The sequence below is a fragment of the Ambystoma mexicanum genome, chromosome 2p (assembly GCF_040938575.1).
Source record: "Ambystoma mexicanum isolate Mex_15411 chromosome 2p, UKY_AmexF1_1, whole genome shotgun sequence".
In the NCBI taxonomy this organism is placed as follows: domain Eukaryota; kingdom Metazoa; phylum Chordata; class Amphibia; order Caudata; family Ambystomatidae; genus Ambystoma; species Ambystoma mexicanum.
This window is the reverse complement of record NC_090923.1, coordinates 1,226,460,401-1,226,486,103: the sequence shown is the minus strand read 5'-3', so window position 1 is coordinate 1,226,486,103 and position 25,703 is coordinate 1,226,460,401. Positions and strand designations below refer to the sequence as shown.

Here is a 25,703-nt window from a genome sequence, read left to right as displayed (position 1 = left end):
AAATACAATTATTTGATTTGACTCATGATGTTTAGTGCCCCATACTATCAGATCTCATGCCGCCATGAATTACGAATTAAGAGATCGCTTTCAAAATGTGGCCCAACACTAACTTCCACTGCACCTCTAAGGCATGTGTATAGCTTGCCAAGGATACTTACTAAACTGCAAATGGAATAAGTAGTTATTTATTGGTCATTATGCACGACGAGTATTATGGATCGTGGGTGCCAGATATGTGGTATGTTGATCTGTTTTATTTGTATTTTTGTTTGTTTGGGCATTTATATAGCGCTACGAACCCTCAGGTATCTGAGCGCTGCTTATTTCCCACGGGGTGTGGTTTCTGAGCGCTGCTTATTTCCCACGGGGTGTGGTGCTCATTTATCGACCTCGGAAGTATGAAAGGCTGAGTTTGGCCCTGCCAGGATTCGAACCTGCGCCAGCAGGCTCTGCACGGATGTCAAAGCGAGCGCTCTACTCGCTGTGCTATCTGACCGGCTTGGCACCAAAATAACCATTCACATGCTTACAAGTACCTAGGCTATTTTGGGTGGGGACCAAGATGACATGAAGACAACCCTTCGTGATCACCTGGGGACAGCGAAGCATACTGTCCCACACAGCCCCACATGATGAGACCCCTATGCGACCACCAGTCCTAGTGATCCATTGATCCCTAGATGTGGATGGGGGTCGCATTTATTCCTCTGGTGTCTCGTGGGACGGGAGGGGTTAGTGGAGGAGGTTGGATGGGTCAACAATAAGGCTGTAATGCATTTATACTGTCGAATCATTAGAATGCTGCAAGGCAGCATACTTTTTGCACAAGAACCACCACTGCAGAAACCATGTTATACGATGCACGCTTCAGTAGGAGTGATTGCATAACGCCCGGGCCCTCATTACATACACTTAGAATCAGAGCATGCAACTTGCCAATGCAACCATTTCTGCATTACATAATTGCACTAAGGCAACGTTTGAAAAGGCTGATGCAAGATAGCATTGCGCCCTTGCAAGATTAATTGACTAGACTACGTCCATGTACTTCCTAAGCGCTGAATACGTGCTAAAGAAAAGTACAATTTGGGGTGGTGGCCGGGCTTCAATATTACACGCTGAATTGCTTAGCAAAGGCAATAAACACGGGTGTTAATGGTTTATAAACAACATATGCATAAAAGGGGAGCATTAACAAAGTAAAAGAACATGGAAGGCGGTAGCAAAAGCGGACATGTGCATTAAACAGAGTGCTCGTGTGAATGCCTCAGATTGGGCACTGTGCTCCGATCTTGGCTGATGTAGTGTGGCAACCTTATTTGCCACGGCCCAACCAGGCTTGGACTGGCTTATAGGGCAATAGGCCCAGGGCCGAACCAAAAACGAAAAAGGCTGGTATGGGCCAGTTTTTTGGGTCAAAGTGGGGCACTTTTTTGGGCCAATGTGGGCTAGTTTGATGAGTTACTTTACTATGCGGCTATAGTTTGGACCAGTGTTGCTGAATAAATATTCTTTAAAATCTACAATTTGCATCACATTTGATCAAAACCACCCCCTTGTGTTCTATTCAAACAGCGTCACAAAATGAATCAATTCACATTTGCAACTGTGGGACACTTTTTCGTTAGTGCCCGAGACAATTTTATTCCCCAGTCCGACCCTGGGCCCAACATCCTTTTCTAGGAACCATAAATATTACCAGCACTTTGTTGTTGCCAGTCTCAACCTCTGCGTGTGTGCGGCCCAACAGGAAAGGAAATACCCTTCAGCCCCGAAGGAAGAGAGTTATATTTGGCTTTAGCACTGTGACGTATGCTGCGGCACAGCTATTAACTGCACTGCACCCCTGGATTCCCTGACTCGGATTTCACCAAAAAGCTCACGTAAAGCCCCCCCCTCCCCCGCTCATTTTCTTCTGCGCTTATATTCTATTTGTTGTAAAATCCATGTTTTCACTCCTAAGTCACCTGACCTCCCCATTCTTGTATTTCCTGGCACATGTTCTATTATATTTGTGTTTGACATCAGGTAGTAGCTTAAGAATGCGTGCACCAGACCCACTGGCCCTCTGTGCTGTATAGGGAGCCTGCACTATGTGGGTGAGGGAAGGCAATATATACAGACACCATGAGGGGGCTGATTAGTCAGGAAAGAAGTTATGCGCCCTAAGCACTGTTTCATGTCTTGCAGCTGCGCCCCCTCAGCGCTGTTTCAGGTCCAGCATCTCTCTGGTGAGAATTCTTACAATGGGGTCAGGATTCAGGATGTGTCTAACATAGGTATGTGGGTGGGGAGAATGCTGCTAAAATGGTGGTGGGGGGAGTATGGGTATGTAGAATGCGTGAGGTGGGGCAGGCACCACCGTTGGTTAGCAAGCGGCCTTCCAATGGAATTGAGAGGGCAAAGTATGGCGCTAACAAATTTACATTTGGCAAGGAATGGGGATGGCCATTAAACCTCAGCAATGGGGAAGTGAGAGTTTGGAGGGAGACGAGTTAGACTGCACTCCTGTACAGCAAATAGTTGAAATGGGAATAACTTCTCCATAAGCATTAATGAACTGCATGTGGGAGGCTGGAGAAGAGGGGTGTGGGCAACCGGTTTAAATGTGTCCCTCACAGATATGTGAGATAATTGCAAAAGAAAACTGTGTTAAGTGGAAATTAAGGGGAGAAGAAGAACCACGCTTTTGTAGGGTTGGTACTTGAAGTTTGATCCATGATGCCACAGGCACTAGAGCGATGCATGAGTAGGGTCTCTGGGAGAGAGGGTGAGGGGAGAGGAGGAGAGAAACTAGCTTAGCTGGGGCAGAGGAATGATTGGTCTGGTGGCTAGAGGACTGGGACGACCAGGCGGCTTACGAAATTAGAACAGTTTATGCTGGTGCATCTTTCAAGTTATGAATGCAGATAAAGATACAGGGTATGCTGGCTTTACTTAGCATCAGCAAGGTAGATTAATCTAAAAAAAAATTAGTTGTGGGTGCCCCGACCTTCTCACATAGGGAGCTCTTAACACTCATTTCGTTCCGGTGTTTTTTTGCAACAAAAATCGAATCAGAACTAAGGGAGGATTAAGGGACACGGACAGTGAAATGTGTCATTACTCTGTGTTCCGTCCTTGAACACCAGTTGTTTGGGGGTTTTGGAGTTGATGCATATGTAGAAGACCCTGTTAACAAAACAGGCCTCCTGTATCTGCATATTGGCAGGGCCCCTTCTGGACGTTTGCATCAGTTCTCACACAGCTTGCTAAGGGTTTTGTATTCACAGATTGTAATTACGTACATCTTCAAAATAAGAGTGCGACAGTCGGCAAAATAACAAGCAGTTTATGGACACTGCCAATTAACGGTGCATACCGATAACCGTGCACACGAAGCTCGAGTATTTATGACCGAGCTCTGTGTGTACATTGCTGCTATGGAAAATAATCCTCAGGCACAAGGCAGTCAATTGTTTACCCAGTGCAAAACATAACAGCAGCATTTCTGAGTAAAGTCTTGGAGTGTGTGAGGCGAGCAGAGGTTGCTTACACTGGGGCATGTGATGATTAGCTCGGAAGGAGCCGAGGAAACAGTTTGAAAAAGGGGCAGTTGGTTCCGGGGCAGAGAGCCCCGTGTGAGAGGAGGCAGACTCACAGCAGAGGCTGCAGTGCCTGCCATCTGGTGTGAGTGCAGCCAGACTCGGGGTAGAGACGGTTTGAATTGTGTATTAGTGCATAGCATAGGCAGTTTTTAGCTTTGGCTATTAACGGGCTTTATAAACTATGAAGGTGACAATGGGAGGAAGGTAATATGTGGGGAGGGATACACAAACCCAAGTCAGCGGCCAGTGCAGTTGTGCATAGAGAACAATGGTGGACAGATAGAAGGCTGGTCGTTGTGTAAAGTGTCCAGATCCTGGGAGAAAATATGGGACAGTGAAGAGCTTATAGGGGGCCATGATCAAAGAGGAAACAATCACCCAGCCCAAAGACATGAAGCACGGTCTTAACCAATTAGGGTTGGACCACACGTACAATTACTCTGAAAAAATTAAACTAAATGCTGTGGCTGTAATGAAGTTAGTTATTGAAGAGAGGACAAATCAGTATTGGGCAGAGTCGTTACACAAATATAGTGTGAGGAGTTATTTTAGCTAGGCAAGCAGAGAGGGTCCACTGGAATACCTGGACAGTGTTACTAGGAAGCCCCATAGGCACAGTCATGCTAGAGTAAGATTGGACATGTTGCACCTGAGGAGCAACCAAGTTAAGTGGTGGTCCAATGAATACAGATTGTTGTTCTTGCTGGATGGAGTGCGTGATGATGGGTACTACTTTCTGCTCTTTTGCCCTCTTCACCGAGACATGGGAAGCAGATGGCTAGTTCCAAATTAGATCTGTGAATTGCAGAAATTATAGGTTGGTTTTTGCTCTCTTATGAATTTAGAATCGAAGAACCAACCACCTGCACAGATTGGCAACGTTTATTAGCTTGGCGCGTCCTCACAGACATTGTTGAAAGATATGCACATTTTATTTAGTTATTATTGAAATGTGATGTATTATGAAATTGTTTGCTGTTTTTTTCTGACTCACTTCTATTGAATTATTCTACAGATAATCCATAGATAACAGATTTCAGAACATCGTAGGATAGTCGTCGACAGTAGTTTTCCAGGCTCTCCCTGTAAACTCCACCGTCTCCCTTCCCCTGAAAGCCCGAACAAGTACCCCACCCGCTGCCCCAGTACCAAAGTAGAACCTCCCTAGTCTTCCAATAGCATTCGAACATTCTCTCTTCCCAGAATTGACTGTGTCCTTGTCTACTATTTTCCCTTCAGAGACTCAATTTTTCCATACATTCTCCTATTTGTCAGGGCAGCCTCTATGATAGTACACTACTTTTTCGAGTTCCATGCTCCTCTCCAGTATTTCCTTCCATTCCCCAAAAGGAAGCTTTGGTCGAGACCCAAACGATTGTGATTGCTTTTTTTGCTATGGCCAGGGCCAGTCCCACCAAGTTTTCCTCCCAGTGAAAACGTCAGAGTCCCCCCAGACGCTAAACAGACATAGGAGAGGCTCCACCTGCAACACTTTGCCCAGAGTGGCCTCAAGTACATCAACAAATTCTCCCCAGAAGTTATGAATTATGGGACATGACCATATCATATAGAGAAAGGTTCCTCTCCCACTCCAACATTTGGGACAATTCTCGTTGTCCCTTCTCCCCATTTTAAAGAGCCTCTGAGGCGTATAATAGATTCTGTGAAGGACCTTGTACTTTACCAAATGAAATCCAACATTAATAGCTAATTCCCTTGCTGACCCTAATGCGCACTCCCAGTCCCCCTCTTCCAGGGGGCCTAAGTCATCCTACCATCTCTCCTTGAGTGTGCTCAGAGAGTAAGAAGTTTTAGCAGCTACCCACCTGTAAACTGTCGAGATTAGCTTAGTGTCAAATGTTTCTATCGCCACCTGGCCAAACGGGGGATTCCTGTTGGACAACCTGTTGGACATCGAAGTACTCTCCCAGCTTTATGCGTAGCGTGTGTCTTTTTTGTATATACTGATAGAGCATCCCCTTGCCCAACCAGAGCTGATCCTGCAGGTCCCTGAACAAATGCACCCCTATTACTCATTATGCCCCCCAATGATTTATCCCCTCTTTCCACATAACTTCGAAGTCCTTGGATTCCCCAAAGCTCCGGAAGTAATGTGTTGGCCCAGAGCAGCAGATCCCTTGTGATTTTGCAGCTCCATCCAATTTTATCTAGTAATATGCTACATGTTTTCACTAATAGTTTGCCCGCCGTGAGCGCACATTTTCTTCCTACCATAGAGAATGTTGCAGGGTGTCTACGGTCCCATACACCAATGTTCCACTCTAATCATAGGGTCCTCATCATCAAGGAAGAGTCAGTCATTTGTGACCACGAGCTGCATTGCCAAAATATTTTCGGAGATTACGGAGAGTAAGCCCACCCTCCCATACTGAGTTGTGTAGTGTACATAAGGCTATTCTGGGTGTGGTGGAGCCCACAGTAGTCTGCATAGTCATCCTTCTACCATGTCGAATTCCTCAGCAGGAACGTTGTAATGGTTGGCCTGCAAAATATATAAGAAGTTTGGGAATGTTATCATCTTGAAGAGTGCAATCTTGCCATCAGGGTTCCTTGGAATGTATTCACCAGGAGGTCCCAATCCAACTTCAAGAAATCCTTCCTTGACCTCGTTATGTAAATGCCAAAATATTTGTATGTTTTCTTGTGACCCATAGCTCCCCATCTGCGTTTTTTGATTTCCTCCCCTTGTAGCACGCAACACGTTGATTTCCCCCAGCTAAATTTCAGTCTGCTGTATTCTCTGAACGTATTGAGTAGGCTGATGGCCCTCGATATAGATTCTTCTGGCTTACTCAGATATAGGAGGATGGTGGCAGCAAAGGGCTAGATCCAGTCTCTGTAACCCCCACCCCAGACCATGTAAAATCTAAAATGAAAGTGTTGCTCCTCAACCGTTGTGCAAGTGGCTCCATTTCAAGCGTGAATAGAAAGGAGGACAGATGATATACCTGTCCTGTCCCCATTTACAGTGGAAAAGACAGTGATAGCCGCCAGTGTACCCTTACCCTGGACACTGGGGATTCATACAGGAGTCTAACCCAGTCTAAGAACCCAGGCTCCAAACCCATTTTCTTAAGCACCTCCCAAATGTAGGCCCAGTATATTGTGTCGAAGGCCTTGTAGGAGTCAAGGGCCAGGACTGCCTTGGAAAGGTGGGGGGAAAAGATTCCACCATTGTTATTGCTTTGAAGAGTCGCTGCAAGCTTAGTTGCGTGGTCCTCACCAGCATGAAGCTGTTTTGGTCTGACTGGATCAAGTGAGGCATTCAATAGGGAAATTTGTCTATAGGATTCACAACACTCTTTCGACCTTCCCTTTCTTGTATTAGTTATTATAGTTTCCATAAGATTACAAGGTAGAATCCCTCTCCCTCTACAGCAATTGAACATATTAGGCGAGTGCTTACTTTGTCCCCAAGCAGTTTCCAAAGCTCCACGGGAAGACCATTCAGGCATGGCATCTCACTCGACTGAGCTTGTTGCCCACTACGCTTTACTTCTGCCAGCGTTTTCTCTGCCTCCAGCATGCCCCTCTGGGTTGGGGACAACGGTCTCATCCATAGCTCAGTCAGGAGAGTCGCCTGCCCCATTGCACACCTACCTCTAGTACTATGGCGTAGAGGTCAGCAAACACATGGGCTACATTTTATCCTCCCTAACCAGCATCTCCCATGTCATGCTTAATTTCAGCTTCCCAACTATCCCCTTCTTCCTGCCTGGCCAACCACACAAGTAATTTGCTGTTCTTATCCCCACGTTTGTAAACCCGGGCCTTGCTCAGCCATGACAAGTGTTTGGCATCATCCAGCAACAGGTTTCCCAACCAGTTTTGTGCCTTCTTCAGCACTGGTTGTGACCCAGGAACCTGCAGGCAGGTGGGGAGCATGCAACGGGGGACTAGAAAAGAATTTGCCCTCCCCACCTGCAACAAAGCAGGCAGACCCGGGTGCAAGAGATGAAGAGGTGAAGGGAGGCCAGGCCCAACACATGCAGGTTGAGGACTGGATGGGGTGCAAAGACAGGCTTGATACCGCTCCCTCCACCGGCTGGGACAACAGGAAAGACATCCTGTCGAAAGTGGCAATGGAAGGATGGCTTCCCCTGTAAAGTGGAATCAGATAAACCTGTGTTGTGCAGCTGCACTCCTAGTATTGAATTAGGGGGCAGATCTGTCATAGTTAAAGAAAATGGCAAAGGCTTGGCTTAGTTGATGGTCCAGGCAATTAAGCCTTAAATCACAGTGGGCAGGGTGGAAAACTCAATGGAAGCACTACCTTTGGGGCCACAAATGAGGAAGTAACTCCCGGAGCAAGATACAATATGTTGAATTGTGCAATTGGACATCTTAACTTCATATGAGGAGGACTATACACTTGCACCGCAAATGCAGTAATAATGAGTGTATTGTGACAAGGACACTGACTCACTGAGGGCATGATACCAAGTGTCTTATTAAAATAAATGGAGAACGTCTGTTTTTCCTTAACACTATGGGTGTTCCCTACCTATGTTATTAACTAAGGTGCTCGTCAGTCGACTGTGAAATGTCCAAAAGGAATAAGTCTGCTGTCCAAAACTATCCTTACTGACCCTACCACTAGGAAGAAAATACTATCTCAAGTCAGAAGAATGACTCCCTTCTCCTGTGAGTACTTCCAATACCAGTCTTTAGTACCAAGAGTCTTTCTTGACTTCTTGGACCAGAATTCTTCACATCCTTGGTTGGGTTCTTGGGCTCCCTTTAATACATATTCTGCAAATAGTCTCTTGTTATTTCTTGTTTTAAGCTCCTTAGTTCCTTAATCGGTTTATTGGGTTTTCTCTCCTCTTTTGAGATCCTTCTCGGGGATGTCTTATTAATCCTCTTTTCTTGGTTGCAGTTCTCTGAGTTTCGTTGTACTTTACTTGTAGTGTGAATCAATAGTTTACTTTCAGTAGGTCCTGTGCCATCTGTGATTTTCTCTTCAACACTATATTTACTTTATAAATCAGACCTCCTTTTCTAAGGGTATTTTTGATCTTATTTTCTCTTCTCTCATTATTCATTTGTTCAACCGTTCTTTCTCTAGAATCACAATACTTGAATTATTTTTGGTTCACATGTAACTCTGTTTCATATGTGCCACTGGGACAAGTTAACTGTGCAATATAATGATCTTCCTGGGTCCTCCTTGGCTTCCCGTTCTCCCGGTTACCTTTGCTTTGACAGGAGAACATTTTCAGGAGTGTTCTTCCTCGAACACCCTTTCTTTGATCACGGTTTGCCAACGCATTTTTGTACCTGGCGTCTCACTTGTTGAGCCTCCTGTGTCTCCATTGCTGTGCCCTGGTCCATTCTTGCATGAGCGGACAAACCACATGCTTCTCCTGTTGATAGTATTGGCGAAGTTGTTTGGACCTGTGATCCACCATGGTCTCCTATCATGTACCCAACACCACTTCTTATTGGGCTCCTGCCCTTGTGCTTTCCCCTTTCTTCATGGTGTCCCAGTCATTGATTTTGTGACTGGGCACCCAGCAGCCTTCTCTGGTCGGCAATAAGCGATCTTTGGAGCCACAGTCCACCACAGACTTCCTTTCGTGGTCTAGATACCACCTTCTATTTGGCTCCTGCCCTTCCACCCTCTCAGGTTTTGGGTAAGCTATAACTATCGCATAATGCTCTGTGATGCTGGGCAAGTTTGAAGCTCACAGGCTTCCTTATTTCCTTTTCTGTCAGGATGGACGCAGTGTGGGGCCTCCCTCATCTTGCATCAGTGGTTCTCTCTTTATCTTTCATCTCGTTCTCTCGCATCTCGCTCTCCGAGTGCAGCTTTATCTAAGCACTTGTCTCAGTTGATGAAACCTTCTGATTTAGAGAGACATAATATCTGCTTCCATAAGAGTATCATAACTATTATGTGTTTCTTCGTCCCAGTACCGATACTCTGTTATTGTGGTTTCTTCGTCCTGGTCATAACTCACCATATTTGGTATATCAAAACATTTCATGTAGGCAACAATATGTGCGGCCTGAGAGAGTTACTCACGGAATTGGAGTCCTTGTCCCCAAAGGGGTAGTCTCTCCCGTTGAGGTGCCACTTGCTTACCCACTAGGGAGGGTATTGCGGAGTGGGCTCACCTCCCTAGCCTCACAGGAAGGGGCTCTCCCTTGGGGAGAAGGGACGAATTCCCTTGATTTATCACATTATCGTTATAATTGAATCAAACATCATGTTGGATAGGTACATTTGGATAGGCAAATGCAATAGACTTACTGGGCACTACCTTTCAAGGAGGACTGTATGAAATTCACAAAACGAAGTTAAGTGTTCTGTGGCAAAAGCACATGGACTACTCATAGGATGCAACTCATAGATTGAGATAAAAAGAATTGGGCTGTGTACAGAAATCGGACACCAATAATGTAGAGTTCGGAACAGTAATCCAAAGAATAGTCTTCTTGCTTCAGAACATTTTTCACAAATAGGTCTTACTGGGTCTCTGTACGGTGTAACCCAGAATACTTCAGGCATAACTCTGCTTGGCCGCAGGACATCCTTGTCCCCGTCATCACTGCTAGGGTCTGGTCTCATCAGAGATCTCGAGCAATGTCTCCATGTGAAGTAGGACCCAGCCCTGAAAGAAGCCGGCCTGCCACCTAACCGATAATCAGGCAACTGAAAGGCTTCCCCACCTGACTAAGACCTCATTGCAAGTTTGGTGGCGTGGGAAAAACGTGCGGTAATTCGATTACCAACACTTTTTTTGGCAGTAATGTTATTACCACAATTTTTCCTGCAGTGCTGAAATACAAGTTTGTCCTTGAAGTTGAGGATTTTCCTCCAGCATCATGCCTTATGTAAAGCCATCACTTAAGGTAAAGATTTGGCAGAATGACCACAGTGGAATTACCAGTTACCGAGTGCAGTAATTCTGCCAACATCCCCATGGAGCCTAAAGGACTCCAAAAATTGGGATTAACACCACCCTAATACCACTTGTAATCCTGTGGTAAAGATCCAGACCAAGTGGTGGTAAAGATATGTTTGGCAGTAATTCAATGGATTTACTGCCAAATTACCACCAAACTCTTGATGAGGCCCTATGTCTAGTTTTTGGGGGAAACCCTCTGCAGAAGAAAACCACCAATGTTATTCTTTGTGAGCTTCAAGCCCTGCTTGATCTTCAAAAAATGTCAGGGAATATGGTGGCCTTCTGACTGGTGACAGATGAAAGGATCCACAAGGTCAATCCTTGGAAACTGGAGTTAGAACACAGGCAGGGACCAAGTAAGGGAAAACAAATAACAACAATGCATACAATTCTGGGGTAGAACTGGAATGTGGAAAGACTTACTGATGACGAAAGGAAAAGCTGGAATTGGACAATGTCTTGTTACAGGCTAACTGAACTGTTGCGATGCAAAGCAATATTCTCCTGCAACGGTTTTAGACGCTACCCTTTTAGGACCATAATGCAATAAACTAGACCACTACTGATACTTCTGTAATAGCGCATAATGGGCACTGTGGCAAGCCAGAAAAAGGACTCAGACCAGAGGATATGTTATCAAAGGGTTTTATTTAACTTAAAAGAAAACATCTTTGTAGCCCTATTGCTAAAAATCATCGAGTTCCTTTCCTAATGAACTATACTAAAGTGTCCGTCAATAAATGGGTCCTCTGTCCAAACCTATCCACTAAATTGACCCTACCACTTAGAAAAAATATAAAAGAAAACTAGACAGAGTGTTCTGCCTTCAGAGTTGTTCACACCGATCTCTTTCAAGGCTTCCAAGAATCCCTCCTGGTTTTGGAGCCAATGAAAACAGTTCTCCCTTGTTTAACAGTTCTTGTCCATTTTGTCAAAGACCCAAAAGTTTCTCAAGTTTACAAAATAAAGTCTCAAGTTCCTGAAAAGATCAATTGTCCAAGTTGTCATAGGTGGAGGGATACCTCCTTAATCCCTCTCAATCATTTGGGTGGGTTTGTCCCCACTAGGCTCAAGTCTTGGTTGTTTCTGTGTTCCCCTTGAATTTGTTCTTCACTTGTCTTATTTTGCTCCTCTAGCTCACTTGGTTTTCTCTGTCCCAATGTCTCACTTGTCTCCCAGAGGTATTGGAAACCCCTCTTTCGATATGCCTATCTGTAGTTTCTGTGAGCTGTTTGGCGGATTACAATATTCTGGATTCTTCAGCACTTTCTCTCCCTCTGGGCCTTTATGTCCCTTATATGGGGTTAGGAGGGTAATCCTTCCTTCTTCCCCTTTTGCTCTCTGGTCTCTCTGCCCCCTTCAATATCAACAACCCGGGTACCTTCTATGTCGCAGGGTTTGCTCCAGTTAGGTGGCGTCTGCTCAGTAATGGTGGTGTTCTCCACAGCGTTGTGGCGTTCCCGCCTGGACATGAGCGCGCTTTGTGTTCCGCTCGTCTCAGCATTTCTATGATCTTCATAGCGAGCGTTCCGCCCTCGCGGTCTGCATTCAGTGTTACTTCTTAGGCATTGGGGCAACCACATACTCTGTGTGGTCGCACCTCCAGATAAGGCCGGCCCTGCTCGGCCTTGGCCTCACCGACTCTGCATGGCTTGGTGCCGGGTCAGTGGCATTTCACTCCTTCTCCTGCCTCTCTCTGTGCCACAGCCGGCACCAGTGTGCAGCACGGCTCTACCCCTCAGTGGCATGCTGAAGTCGGAGGCTAACCTCTGCGTATTGCTTCTACTCCTCCATTCAAGGCTGGTTGTGCCTTTTTCTCGCTTTGTGACCAAAAAGCGGGGTGTTGTTTACGTTCAGCTTTCAAGCCCATGGAGAGACCAGCATTGTCTTGAGCCAAACATCCAAAGGCACTTTTAGTCTTATTTTGGGTCCCACAGCTGAAAGCAACATCAGTTTCTTGGATTCCAATGTATGCATATAATGCCTTGGGTATAGAGAGTTCCCCATGGGAATGGGAGTCCTTATACCCTTGAGGAGAGTCACTCCCAGTGAGGTCCCGCTTTGCCAAACCCCTAGGAAGGGTTTTGCTTAGCGGGCTCACCTCCTTAGCATCAAATGGGATGGCTCCCCCCATGGAAGAAGGGACCAAACCTCCATATTTGTCACAGCGCCTAACAAACCCGGTGGGTTTCCGTCTGTTGCCATGGATTGGGTAAAGTCCCTCAGGTAGAACAGACACTCCTGTTGAAGTGCCAAACTTTGCCTCAGTAAGGTCTATCTAGTCTTTCAGAGGTGAGGTAGGCCAGGAGTGCCTTCAGGTATCTTGCCAGATTGTACATTACTTCCTTGTCTCAGGGGCCTGATTCTATTACCCAAGCTGGCCTCACTTTCCTCCTCACCGAACAGAGCCCCCTTGTGTCTGGGAGCCTCTCTCTAAGTCTCAGTTGAGACCCACAGCTATATGTTGGCTTATCTCCTTTGTTCCACCAAACACTTGTTTACTCCTCCCACATCTTCCAGACAACGTATAGACTGGCGTTGTTTTACTGACTTTGCACCTCCAAGGAGCTTCCCACCATCTACTTGTATTTTCAGCTCCTCCTCCCCTCTTCCAACTATGAACATGACTTCCTTACCAGTTCTTTTACCTCCTCTTCTCCGGTGTTCAGATTCTCTATTTCTCACTCACTTTGCTCACCTCCTCCTTTTCCCCACTTTTCACTCCCTCTGATAAATATCAGTTCTCCAGCCTCTGTTGTGTCCCCCCTGCTTCTTGATGCTCTTTTTCTCCAACTTCTCTTGCACTCTCCCCTCCTTCTTGATGTTCTTCTCTGGCAACCTCTATTGTACTCTCTCCTTCTCCTTGATGTTCTCCTCTTCCAACCTGTTCTGCACTTTCTCCTCTTCCACCAATACCATAACTGTTCTCTACACCTCTGCCTCTTTCTGCACCTCCAGTTCTTTCTGCTTTTCCTCTTAGGTCTGCCCCTCCGGCTCCCTCCACCTGTCCCTGCCCCTTTAACTCTATTTGCACCACCACCTTCTCCTGTATATTCAGCTCTTGCTGCACCTCCAACTCGCCACACCTTGCCGCTCCTCCCTCTACCTTTAACATCCACAACAGCACATTAAGCCTGCATGCTTCTAAGTGCTATGAACCCATATCAGGTCTCCATTAACTGCCATTATTACTCTTTGCATGCAATTGGGTAAAACCTGTCAATTTGTACTTCAGGTGGCAAGGATCGAAAAACAATGGGGCTTCTCATTACATGGGCCGAGCCTACAAGAAGCCAGTCCACCATCTTGAAATTCTGTTTGGGATGCATGCACATTGATGCGCATACAAAAAGTCTTCAGGCAGGGTGGTTGCAGCCTGTGCATAGAGATTGGCACTCTGTATGCTCTTCCCCATCAGTAGGATCTACTTGCTTCTTCTTATGGGTTAAGGCTTCACTTTCAATTCCCAGTGACCGCCCCTGAACCATGGTCAACTTTGTACTTATTACTTTCACTTTTTTGATCACAAATCCATTCTACACATAGCATACCTAACATTTGCACTCCGTAACCATGGACTTGGTACGATTCATCTTCTTCATACAACATTAGTATGTGTAATAGATTGTGCAATGCTGATCACTTTCTCTAAACTCTGGTTCTCTGCATACAATAGTTGATGCCTTACTTAAGAGGATGCACGATATTTGAACTCCCAAATTGGGAGGCTCTTTATCGCAGGCACTTAACATATTACTTGCTCTCCATTTGCTTGCAGATGTCAGTAATAACTGCCATCGTACTGCAACCTGGCCTCTAAGGCAAAGTTCGCAGCTACACTGATTCATTCCAAGAGGGAGTGGACAACTTGTACATTGCTGTCACCAAGGTGATGTGATGACGTGTCTGCGCCAAGATGGAAGAAACACTATGGAAATAAAAGAACAGCCAAAAAGGTAAGCCATGCATGGCAACTCTTTCTGTTTTTTTGGCGCTCCTCGAGTTCTCTGAACTCAGCCTTCTGCTAGGCTCTCTCTTCCTTGGCCCCGCTTGCCTTTTTCTTTATGCCTCCCCGGTGGAGTACTTGCCTCATTGGGTTCTTGGCTGTATTCTTTGCTGAGTCTATCCAAAACCTACTTCAGCAACTGCCTCACTGCTGATCAATCCCAGGCTTCCAGTAGTATCTGCAATGGACTTCTAAGTTTTCCCCCCTACTTAGGGTTTTCCTTAGGTGGATGTGAATCCCCTCAGGTAGCACCCATACCTCCATATCCATCCAGAGTGTGAGGTGGCGATTGGTTCCTCCAATCCCCAAATAACGACATAGTTCTGCTTGTCAGTATATCTTCTCTACCTACCACTACATATGTTTCAAAACTTGGATTCTACCTCTTCAAGCTTATTTCAGGCTGACGTGGCTTCTGTAGAAAGGGCAGGGAGTGGTACCTAATGGCAGAGGTCTGATACAGTGATTTATGTGTGCGTTAAGAAGTGCTTATTGTTCAGCCTCCTAGTGTAACACTTACCAAATGGAAGTTAAAATGAAGGTTATGTGAACAATGTAACTGCCTCACTGTATATAGAGTGCACCTATTTATAATGCACATATTAATACTCTGCATGCACAGTACTATCCATTTCACCTCTAATGCACCTGTAATTGCCTCAGCATGCACACTGGCGATCATTTTGGAGTTCCCCGTAAATTCGGTGGTGGGGACCTGTAGGCATGCATTTTGTCATGCACAGGTCCCTGCCGCTGAAATTGTCATTTGCACTGCAGAATGCAAAAAGCAGCGTGCAAAGTGAGTAAATGCTGCCTGGCATGCTTGCATGCCAGGCAGTGTTTCCTTTAATTGTGAGAGCTTCATGCCATGCTTGCATGGCAAGCAGCGCGCACAATTACAATTAAACGCTGTCTGAGATGTGAGCATGTCAAACAGCATTTAATTGAAATTGTAAATGCTGCCTGCCATCCAAGCATAGCAGGCAGCATTTACAATGGATCCCTATTTTTTTGCATTGTGATTTTGGTTGTGCTTGATGAACTTTATACATATTACAAACAAAACACTTATAATTTACATTCACAAAAATACACCAAGTTTTTAAAAGAAAAAGCACCAAAAACAAAAGGATATTTAAAAAAGAAATTCCAATCCTTACAAAATATTAGCACAGTTTCATCATATCTATTTGCGCCTTATTATGAATTACAGTTTACAATACCTAATTTCTCGACAGGGTCGGTAAGCATTTAGCACATTACCATCTTAACTTAACCAAACCTGCTTCAGACAAGATTGTTATAACAGCAATGGTGGTTTCCTCACCACTCACTATTCTTATAAAGAAGGACCCCCATATCCACCAATTCCTTAGTTATGAATGAAGCAACCAAGTCATTGGGTTCTGATGGTTTTTAAAGCAGGGTAATTTATGACAATATGGTTTTTATTCTGAACTACACCCCTGCTGTAACAGAGTACACAAACATTTTCCCTTTCACGCTTGAATATTACACATTTCACTGGTCGCCAACAGGTTGAGCCTGAATCTTCGAATTTGGCCCAGTAGCTGTTAGGAAATTCTTTCAGCTATTTGGGAATTGTACCCCAAAATTTATCAAATGGTGACAAGCTATTTTAGAGTTTATACTCTCTCATCTTTGCTGTAGTATTGATCCAATCATTTCTAAACAGGTTCTTCTTTACCCTATACGGATGGTCTATTAAGTCTTTCGTGGCCGTCTCTATAGCACTCAGAGCTCGTTCTCCTCTTTCCCTAAAGGTGTTCACAGCACTCAGGGTGGAACAAGTCAGAGCTTCTTATAGGTAGTACCATTGATCAGTAACTTTCTATACAGCGAGAGAAGCATCCATTCCAGCAGGCAACCCACTGAGGTTAAACCTGACTCAAACCTTAGCGCCTCAATGGGCGCACAATCCGGCAGGCTCAAAGCTCGATTCAGAATCCGCAATTCAATCTTATTATATTCTTGTGATCTTAAGCCATGTTAATTTCTGCCATATAATAGACCAGGCACCACCTTGGTCCTGTAGAAAGAACATCAACAGAGACACCACCTTTGTCCTGTAGAAAGAACATCAACAGAGGGCGTAAGGAAAATCTGCAGAATCGAGATCGGATTTTCTTCATCAGTGACACCGCTTGAGAGGCTTTGGCCATTAAGAGCATCCTGAGAATGCCCATGTTATCAACTGCATCCATATAAAAAACTAGATAGGTTAGGGTTTGTGTAGGGAATAGGTTTTGCTCTCCCACTGACCAACTATACCCCATTTTGCTTTTGTTGTTACTTGTAAACCTGATGACATTGTTTTTTTTACCATTGATGCAGAGTTCATTTAACATTGAGTATTCTCCGACGTCATTCATTTGTCTTTGTAGGCCCACCTGGGTCCTAGCTATAAGGATGACATCATCTGCTTAAGTTAAATACGGAATAGTTGCCAAAGACATCCTTGTTGGTGCAAAGGAAGACTTGGCCAAAAATTCACCCAGATCAGACACATAGAGGTTAAATAGGCATGGAGCTAAAGCACAGCCCTGACGGAGAGCCCTCCTTACCAAAAAACACTCTGTCAGGGCACCATACCCACTCAACCTCACTTGTAGCAATATTTGCTCATGCAGACTGACCAAGATCGAAAGGAACATGCCAGGCATCAGCCAATCATTCAACTTATGCCATAGTAAATTGTGTTAGTCACAATTGAATGCCTGCATGAATTCAACAGCGGCCATATAAACTGGCATTTTTCCTGGCCTTAATGATTCTTCTCTTAACCAGCCTCCCACAAGACCGTTACCTCTGTCCCCAACCCCCTGCGAAAACCGGTCTGACATTTCTGCAGTCTGCCAGATTCTATTGCCCAGTTCTCCAAATACTGCAGTACCAGGCCTGCAAAGATTGTATTCTCACTGTCAAGATGGGAGATAGGATGATAGTTACTAGGACTAGTCCCATCTCCCTTCTTGTAGATAGGTACAACAATGGCACTGTGCAATGAAGCCGGAAGTTCTCTTCCCATCCCCAGTGATGAAAGTAAGATAAACAAAACCATGGACGACATGGACAAGCTATCTTTAAGATTAACATTAGACAGACCGCTTGGCTCCGCAGCCCTGCAATTAGAACATTTATTGATCATTAGCTCAATCAGTTCCAGGCAGTGGTCGAAGTGAGTGGGAGCGGTTGGGAGCAGTACTCCTCTACTTTTTTTTAATTAACTTGTACTATTCCTATACTTTTATTTTATAAAGAAACCATTTCAGAATATTTTTGTTTTAAAATGACAGTGTAGGAAGCAGTTGAGACTTGCAATTCAGTGCAATGCACTGAACGTTCCCTTAAAACAGCAAGTGCATTTGTTTGGGGGTTTGTATTATGCGTGGAAAGGGACATGGCAATGGGGTTTGTGGGGAGCATGGCAGGCTGGCAGAGAACAGTGTTCCTCTACTTCTTTTCATGTACTTCAACCACTGGTTCCAGGGGCATAGTTACTTCTGTGAGGAAGGCATGGTATCAACAGTAAGACAGACACAAGTGACCACAGTTCAAGGATTTGAAAAATGTCTACCTAATCCTAAATCTACAGATGGGAGCAAGCTTCGACCACCAAATAATAATAACACAGTCTTAGTGGTGTCTTGTCAAAATAAAAGGCCTATACTAATAAAACTATTGCTAATCCTTAAATACAAATAGTGTGGGAAACAATGTTATGTAAAAGAAAGTGTTCAAGAAATAATATTTCAGGATGTTCAGGCAGTTGGTCTCCCTTCCCCACATTTCCAGCACAGGATAAGGCGGCACACTCTAGCTTAGAGCAGTGCCTGGCTTCTCTAGCATGAGGGTGCAGTTCAAACATTAGCATCAGCAGGTCCTGTTGTGCCCAAGTCTCTTTGTCTTCCAAAGTCTCTTCTTGCAGAGGGCCTGATGCAACAAACAAACCACAAGTTATTTTCCTCTCAGGATTTCACACATACTCAATTTCTCAGGTGGTTCACTATTCACCTCAGATCCCCCTTAGCCAGCTCAGATCCCGGTTAATACAAACTTCGTAGGATTTTCATGTGTCCATTTTCTCGCGCGATTCACTATCCACCCCGGATCCCCCTTCAGCTGGGCTCAGATCTGTTTTAACGCAATGTTCAATTAGTCTCTCTCTGCCGAGCTCGGACCAATTTAATTCACTGTAACACAAACTTGCTTTATCCCAAAAGCTTTCAATTGATCTCCCTCGTTCAGTTAAGACCAAATTTATCTATTTTGTCATCAACTTATTGAATTGATCTCCCTCGTTCGGGCTCGGACCAACTTTCTCTATTTTCTCAATTACTTTCTTGGCAGTATCAACATTGAAGACTTTCGTTTGTGCACAGGATTTTGCTTGACCCGTCGCAGGATCACTTCGATGTACAATTCTTTCCCACTCTTTCACCTTTCTCAACTCTCAGTTGGATACCTTACAGAGCCCTTCCAATGAGCATGCATGCGGTGCTGGACCACTCTGTCAAGGGTATCGTATCTTGGTTTCAAAGTTCAATCACTCATCTGTTGTTCACTTTTTACTTGTGTTGGTTATCACATACATTTCACATACATTTCATATATTGTTTGCTTCAGCCCATACAATGCTAGCGCCTGCAACCTTGGCTTCAACACAGACCGGTCTGGTATCAGTCTCCCCAACTCACTTGTTGTAGGAATCATGGACAGTACCACAGTGGCAAGCGATTCTCCCCGCCTTGATTATCGATGCAGGAGGACCCCGGGCACCCCCGACACACAATGCAGGACTCTTCAGCCTGGTTTCCTGGTCTTACGCTTTCTTTTCTCAAGGATTTGTGAAAGTAATGGTTCTTCTTTGAAAAGGCCAAGCTCACTTCCCCTCCTTGCGATCCCCTTCTGGTTTGCTGTCTTTCTCCTCATGGTAAACTGCCATCTTGCAACTGCTGCTTTCTCGTGTGCTTTGCCTTGCTCAGAGTGTGCTCTTGTGCTGCGCCTTTTATCCGTGTCGGGAAGTGTAATGGAAGTCAGGTGTATGTGATGGTCAGTAATGGCCTGTCCCTCCCTGACCATTGTATTGGGACATGTCAGGTATACGGCTCGGGTGTTAGTCCGTTTTCTCTCATAGCGAGCTGTCCATGAGAAAGTGTTTGTGTTGTGAAGGGTGGGGGTGAGTTCTTAAATATCCTACCTGGTAGGATGGGGGAAAAGGTGTTACAGAGAAGAGAATACCGCGTCTCGCCATCCGGTGTCCCACTCCGCGAAGACCCCTCACCCAAGTGATCCTCCCGCACTGGTCCACCCTCAGGAACTGGATCCAAAAGCGATAGCCGTTTCCTGGCCACCTGGATGACAGAAACCCCCGGGGACTAGCGGGTGAGACACCTTCAGGTTTCGCACACTTCCCACCTAGAGTCTTCCAGGAGGAGCAGTATTTCTCATGTGGAGTTCTCCTATACACTCACCCAACCTCCCTCTGTTATGTTAACAATACTTATAAAGCGCACTTTCACCCGGAGGTATCTTGGAGCTAGAATATCACAGGGCGGGGGATTCACAGCAGGCTAGAAAAGAAAGGTCTTCATCGAGCCCCTAAATTCCAGGTGAATGGTAACATTTCTTAGTGATGGGGGTAAGGCGTTCCAGAGTTGGACCGAAGCAACAGAAAAAGCCCGGCCACCCACTCTGGTACGTCGAAAAGTGGGCACGGGAAGCAGGCTGGCAGACCATGAACGAAGCTTGCGATTTGGAAGGTAGCGGACAAATTTGTACCAGAGGTATTCAGCCCTGTGACCATGGAGTACATGGTGAGATTTTAAATAAATGCATTGAGCCACCGGTAGCCCATGTAGTGACCGTGGGACTGGAGTGATATGAGCTCCAAAACGGGACACGATAGCGACTCGTGCTGCAAGATTTTGAAGGCGCTGCAGTTGCTGGTCTAAACCTTTGGGTTGGGTGAGGTATAGCACATTACAGTAGTGCAGGCGACTAAGGACAAGGGTTGCCACGACTGGGGCCCGCAGTTGAGGTGGTATAAGGGGGAGCACTTTCGGCAAGATCTTCAAATGGAAATGCCCCGCCTTACAGACAGCTGAGACCTGGTGATCCATGGAGAGAGTGGAGGAGACCATTACCCCAACATTTTTCACAATTGTGACTGGGGTGGGGAGACACCCAAGTGAAGGCGGCCAAAAAGAAGACACCCAGAGAGATGGAATGGCGGCTTGAAGGGGAGGCACCCACCAACAGAACCTCTGTCTCTTCTCCATTGAGCTTCAGCCAGTTGTGGTTCATCCAATCTCCCACGGCTGCTGGACATCGAGAAAGGCAGGACGATATCTCAGCCTGATCAAGATCTAACCGGATCAGGATCTGAGTGTTGTCGGCATATGAATAGCATCTGATGCCGAAGGAGCAGATGAGACACACAATTGGCTGAATATAGATGTTAAAAAGTGTAGGAGACATGGAGGAGCCCTGAGGGACACCACAGGAAAGAGAGCATGTCAGTGAGGGGGAAGTGACAGTAGTTGGCCCCTCTCTGTCAGGAACGAGATGAACCAAGCCAACACCGGGCAGGAGATGCCGGCATGGGCCGGTCAGCTGTATCAAATGTCTCGAAGTCCAGCAAAATCAGGGGGCCCATTCCGTCCGCGTCGACCAGCCTGGCCATGTCGTCCAGAACTGATACAAGGGCACTCTCTGTGCCCCGGCCTGGCCGGAATCCTGACTGGAAGGGGTCAAAGAATCCTGAGGTTTCCAGAAAAGATGAAAGAAGTGGTGAGATCAAGGCCCCTAAGAGCTCCATAAAGAAAGGCAGCAAGGAGATAGGGCGAGAGTTTGAGGGAAGTGAAGGGTCCAGGGTGGGATTCTTTAAAAGTGGAATGACAATGGATTGCTTCAGCTCCCTAGGGATGTCACTTAACTGTCAGGATACATTAATGTTACGTGACCCCCAGCAGCTATCCCTCCGCAAATACCTCCCATCTCGAGCACTCCGCTCCTCTACCTCCAACTCCCTCAGGGTCAGTCGTTTCTCAAAGAAACAAGCTGCGGGTAGATCTCTGTCTTCGGCTGGGACCTCCCTCTGGAACAGCCTCCCTGCCACTCTAAAACTTGAGGAGAACCATCTCCGGGTCCGGAAGCACCTCAAATCCTTCCTCTTTGCTTCTGCCTTCTCCTCCCTTCCCCCCTGTTGATTCTACTCTCCCTCGGCACCATGCACCCGGCCACCCTCTGTCCTCCGGGCCCAGGTACCTGCTCATCTTGCCACCCTCACGCACTGCCTCCGGCCCACCCCCTGCACTGGGGTCTGTATCTGTACCCATACAGCCCTCCCCTTTTCTTCCTGCACTTTCAGACCTACATGGCCTGCTGCCATAAACCCAGCACTTGCCACTTGCTGGCTGCACTCCCATTGTTTGTTGCCTTTTTATTTATTATTGTATTATTATTTTTGTTTTTCCTTCTAGCTCCGCACTCTCCTTTTGTTCCACCTTCCATGCACTTCTCTCCCTTCTCCCTCTACCCTGTACCTGCACGTTCTCAATGTCACTGGGCCTAGTAAGATCGTTGTTTTTGTTCTCCCCTGTTCCCCTTCCCTTGCCTTGTCGCGCTCTGAAACACTTGTGTATGAGCGCGATAGAAATAAAATATCAATATCAATCAATATCAATGGCCTGGGTAATCTCAGACAGTAACCCACTAGATCTATCTTTCAGCACAGGTAAAGGCACCGGATCCCAGGGGGCTGCCAGTTTCAGTTGATTTATTGACGTGCTGATCAACGTCTCTGGAAAAAGAGGGAATGATGACCATATGGGAAGACATATAGCAAGGGCAGCGGCTGGGGCTGTACTAGCTGGCGCAGTGATCTGAGTAGCCAGCGAGATATTAGAACGATTGGTTTTGATATTAGTGACAAAAAAACTCCTGTGATGGGGTGACAGAAGTAGTGAGATTGGCGGCTGAAGACAGCCACCTAACCACTGTGAATAGCTTCCTAGGCTTACTAAGGGTTTATCGTTTTTCTGTACCTTTTGGCTTCAAAGACAGCAGCATAGCAGCCAGTGGCAAATTGCCTATAGCATGCTCGTTCCATAGCGCCATACGTACAGCGCCACCTACACTCAACTTGAATAAGCTCCAGGTGGCCTACCTTGAGTTGGTCCAAATACCATGGCTTGGAAGGTCTCCTCCGCAGTTGAATCTGCCTAAGGGGGGCCACCATGTCTGCTGCCACTTCTAACGAGTGAGACAAAAGAGAGATCTACATTATGAGATGAACTGCACTTGGTACTAACTAGGGCAGAGGTCATCAAACTGTGGGGTGCGCGGGGCGCGAGAGCCTAGCATGAAATGTAACCAAACAATTAAACACTTTTTTTTTCTTTTACATTGGAGGAAATGGGCTGGGGCAGTTCACATGGTTGGACTGGGCCATAAAACTGTCTCAGGCACCAATGAAAAAGTGTCCCGCAGTTGCAAATGGATATTAATTCCTTTAGTCACAGTCTGTTTGATAGTAACCAAGGGGGTGTTTTTAGTGAAAATGTAAGCACATTGTGATATTTAAAGAATATTTATTCAGCAACATTGGTCAAAACTACTGGCTGCATAGTGAAGTAACTCATCAAACTGGCAAATATTGGCCAAAAAAATGCCCCATTTTGACTGGCCTACACTAGCATTTTGCATTTTTTTTTTGTCTGGACATCGCCCTATTGCCCTATAGCCAGTCCGAGCCTGGCAGCTCATCAATAATGGGCGAGGGGGCATCCACTCAGTGGCCCCCTCGCCCATTATGGAGGAGCCGAGGAGCCAGCCAAGTGAAACACTGAGGACTCCCTCAGCTGCTTTTTCCAGCTGAGGGAGTGCTCCTTGGCTGGCTAACTGTCAAAGGGAAACGCTATTTCCCTTTGACAGTTCAGTTCCCCAGCCACACATGCTCACTGAGCCATGCAACGCTGGGGGCTTTTTGGTTCGCCAGCCTTGCATAGCTCATTGGAAATGTTGGCTGGGGCACTGGGTGTCTGTATTTGCGAGGGGGAGCTCCTGCGCCTCCTCGCACTTATGGACAGAGCAACCTGGAGCGGGGCATTTCAGCACCCACGCGCAGGCCCCTGCAGAAGGTACGTTTATGTTCATTTATTTTTTATTTAAATATGTGTATGGATGCGCGTGTGCGTGTGTGTGTGTGTGTGTGTGTGTGTGTTGGTCCTTTGAGCTGATTTTCGCAGGTGGGAGGTAGAGGGTTGTAGGAGGGTTGTACAACAAAGGCATTTTAAAAATGTTGCACAATCCCCCTACGCACCTGCCAAAATCAGCTCTCCTTCTGAGGCGCTGTGGAGCCCAGGGGATGGGGATGGTATATTTTTTACTGGATATCTATCATAGATTTCCAGTCAAAAATACCATGCTTTCCCCCTTGGCCCCCCAGCTCTAATTGCAAACTGTTTGACTTTTTACCCAGTATGCTCTACAATACAACATGTTAACCCATTATTTGTAAAAGAATTCATGGGTGGAAAACCCCCCACAAACCCCCATTGATTGGCTCGGGCTCCCTCGCAGCGCTCAGTCGCTATGGCATTTTTATGGTGGGAGCAGGATGGGCAGGAGCACTGGGATAGTGGTGGGAGCAGAGTGGGGAGAGCCCAGGGTCTGTGATGGGGTGGGGAGAGCCCAGGGACTGGGTATGAGTGGGATGAGGGAGCCCAGCGACTGTGATGGAGCAGGTGGGGGAGCCCAGGGACTATACTGGGAATAGGGTGCAGTGACGACGCACAATAGTTCATAGCCATTTGTACATACAGTCCATTTGGAATTTTTGGCGGGGCCCGGCTGGCCCAAATTTTGCACAGGGGGGCCCAGGACAAAAAAGTTTGAAGACCACTGAACTAGGGCAACCAGTTCTTTAAGGTCTGCCAAGTGAAAGTAATGGCTCAAAGCTCTAGGGGGGGAATACTCTTGGAGGGGGGACCTGGAAGTTTTATGAAAAAGGTCATTTGGTAGTGGTCAGACCACAGAACTGGTTCTGTGTGGAAAATGGATAACTCTGACTTGTTGGCCAACACGAGATCCAGCTTGTTCCCCTACTCATGAGTGGGTTCCATCACGAAATGATGGAAGCCAACAAAAAATGAATTTAAAATAGGTGCACGAAGCTCGTTAAATTGAATATTAAAATAGCCAGGAACGACTAAATGAGCAAACTTTATCTGAATCTCAGCCAGAAGATCCAGGAAGGGGTAAAGAAAGCAGACGTGCGACCCAGGGGGGTTGGTAAACGATCAGAAAGTGACACGTGTAGGACACCGAAATGGCGCATCGCAGCAATAGTGCTTCCATAGCAACTGTATGGCTAAGTGGAATCTGGGAGACTGCAAATTTAGATTTGAAAATCATTGCCACGCAGCCCCCTGATGCGGTGACAATCGGTCAAGATGTATAATTATATAATTGCAGGACCAGGCCTGAACCAGCACTGGTGCGGATGACTCAGTTAACCATGTCTCGGTCAGGCAAAGAACATCTGATGCACGGTTTTCCAAAAGATTAACAGGTGCAACATGAGCTGACAAGGATCTGGTATCTAGTAACATTGCAGTTAGGCCCAACATACCTTGTGTAGTAGTTGAGGGACAGATTACAGGAGACAATCCCCACCCAATGATGCTAGGAAGTGGACAGTCACCCGCCGCGGCCCAGTTGAGTTATAAATCAAACTAAAGTAAAATCAAGGTAAAGAACTACGAGAGGCTAATAGTAGTACCGTATGAATCTATCTGCAATGGGGTTGCTTTGCTGTCTACTGTGGCATTTGTTCATGTTAATCAAATCACACAAACTTCTCGAATCGTTCTTAGTTAGTATCTCTAGCATCTGGGGACCTTCATTATGAGATTGAACAAATCGATAACTCTTACGCCAATTTTTGATTCTTTGTTTCAAGTGTTTCACTCTTACCAAGTAGGGTTCTCCACCAAGACCAAAGATCTTTGCTCTCTTCTAAGAGCTTTCTTTTTATTTTGTATAATTAGATCAAAAGGATGTTTTACTGATTTCTCAGCCATATTATGGGCATTAGGCATTGATCTAAAATCATCTAAGAAGGCTTGAAAAATACATTGGGCCTCA

General features: G+C 46.0%; 1 long non-coding RNA gene across 1 annotated transcript in view; it reads right to left on the bottom strand.

The window, feature by feature from the left end:
* LOC138566025 (uncharacterized) overlaps positions 1-25,272 on the bottom strand; it is a 28,389-nt gene extending 3,117 nt beyond the window's left edge. The window contains exon 1 of the long non-coding RNA XR_011301793.1: positions 25,189-25,272. This is a non-coding gene — a long non-coding RNA (uncharacterized lncRNA). The remainder of the gene's footprint in view (positions 1-25,188) is intronic.
* Positions 25,273-25,703: the final 431 nt, after the last annotated feature.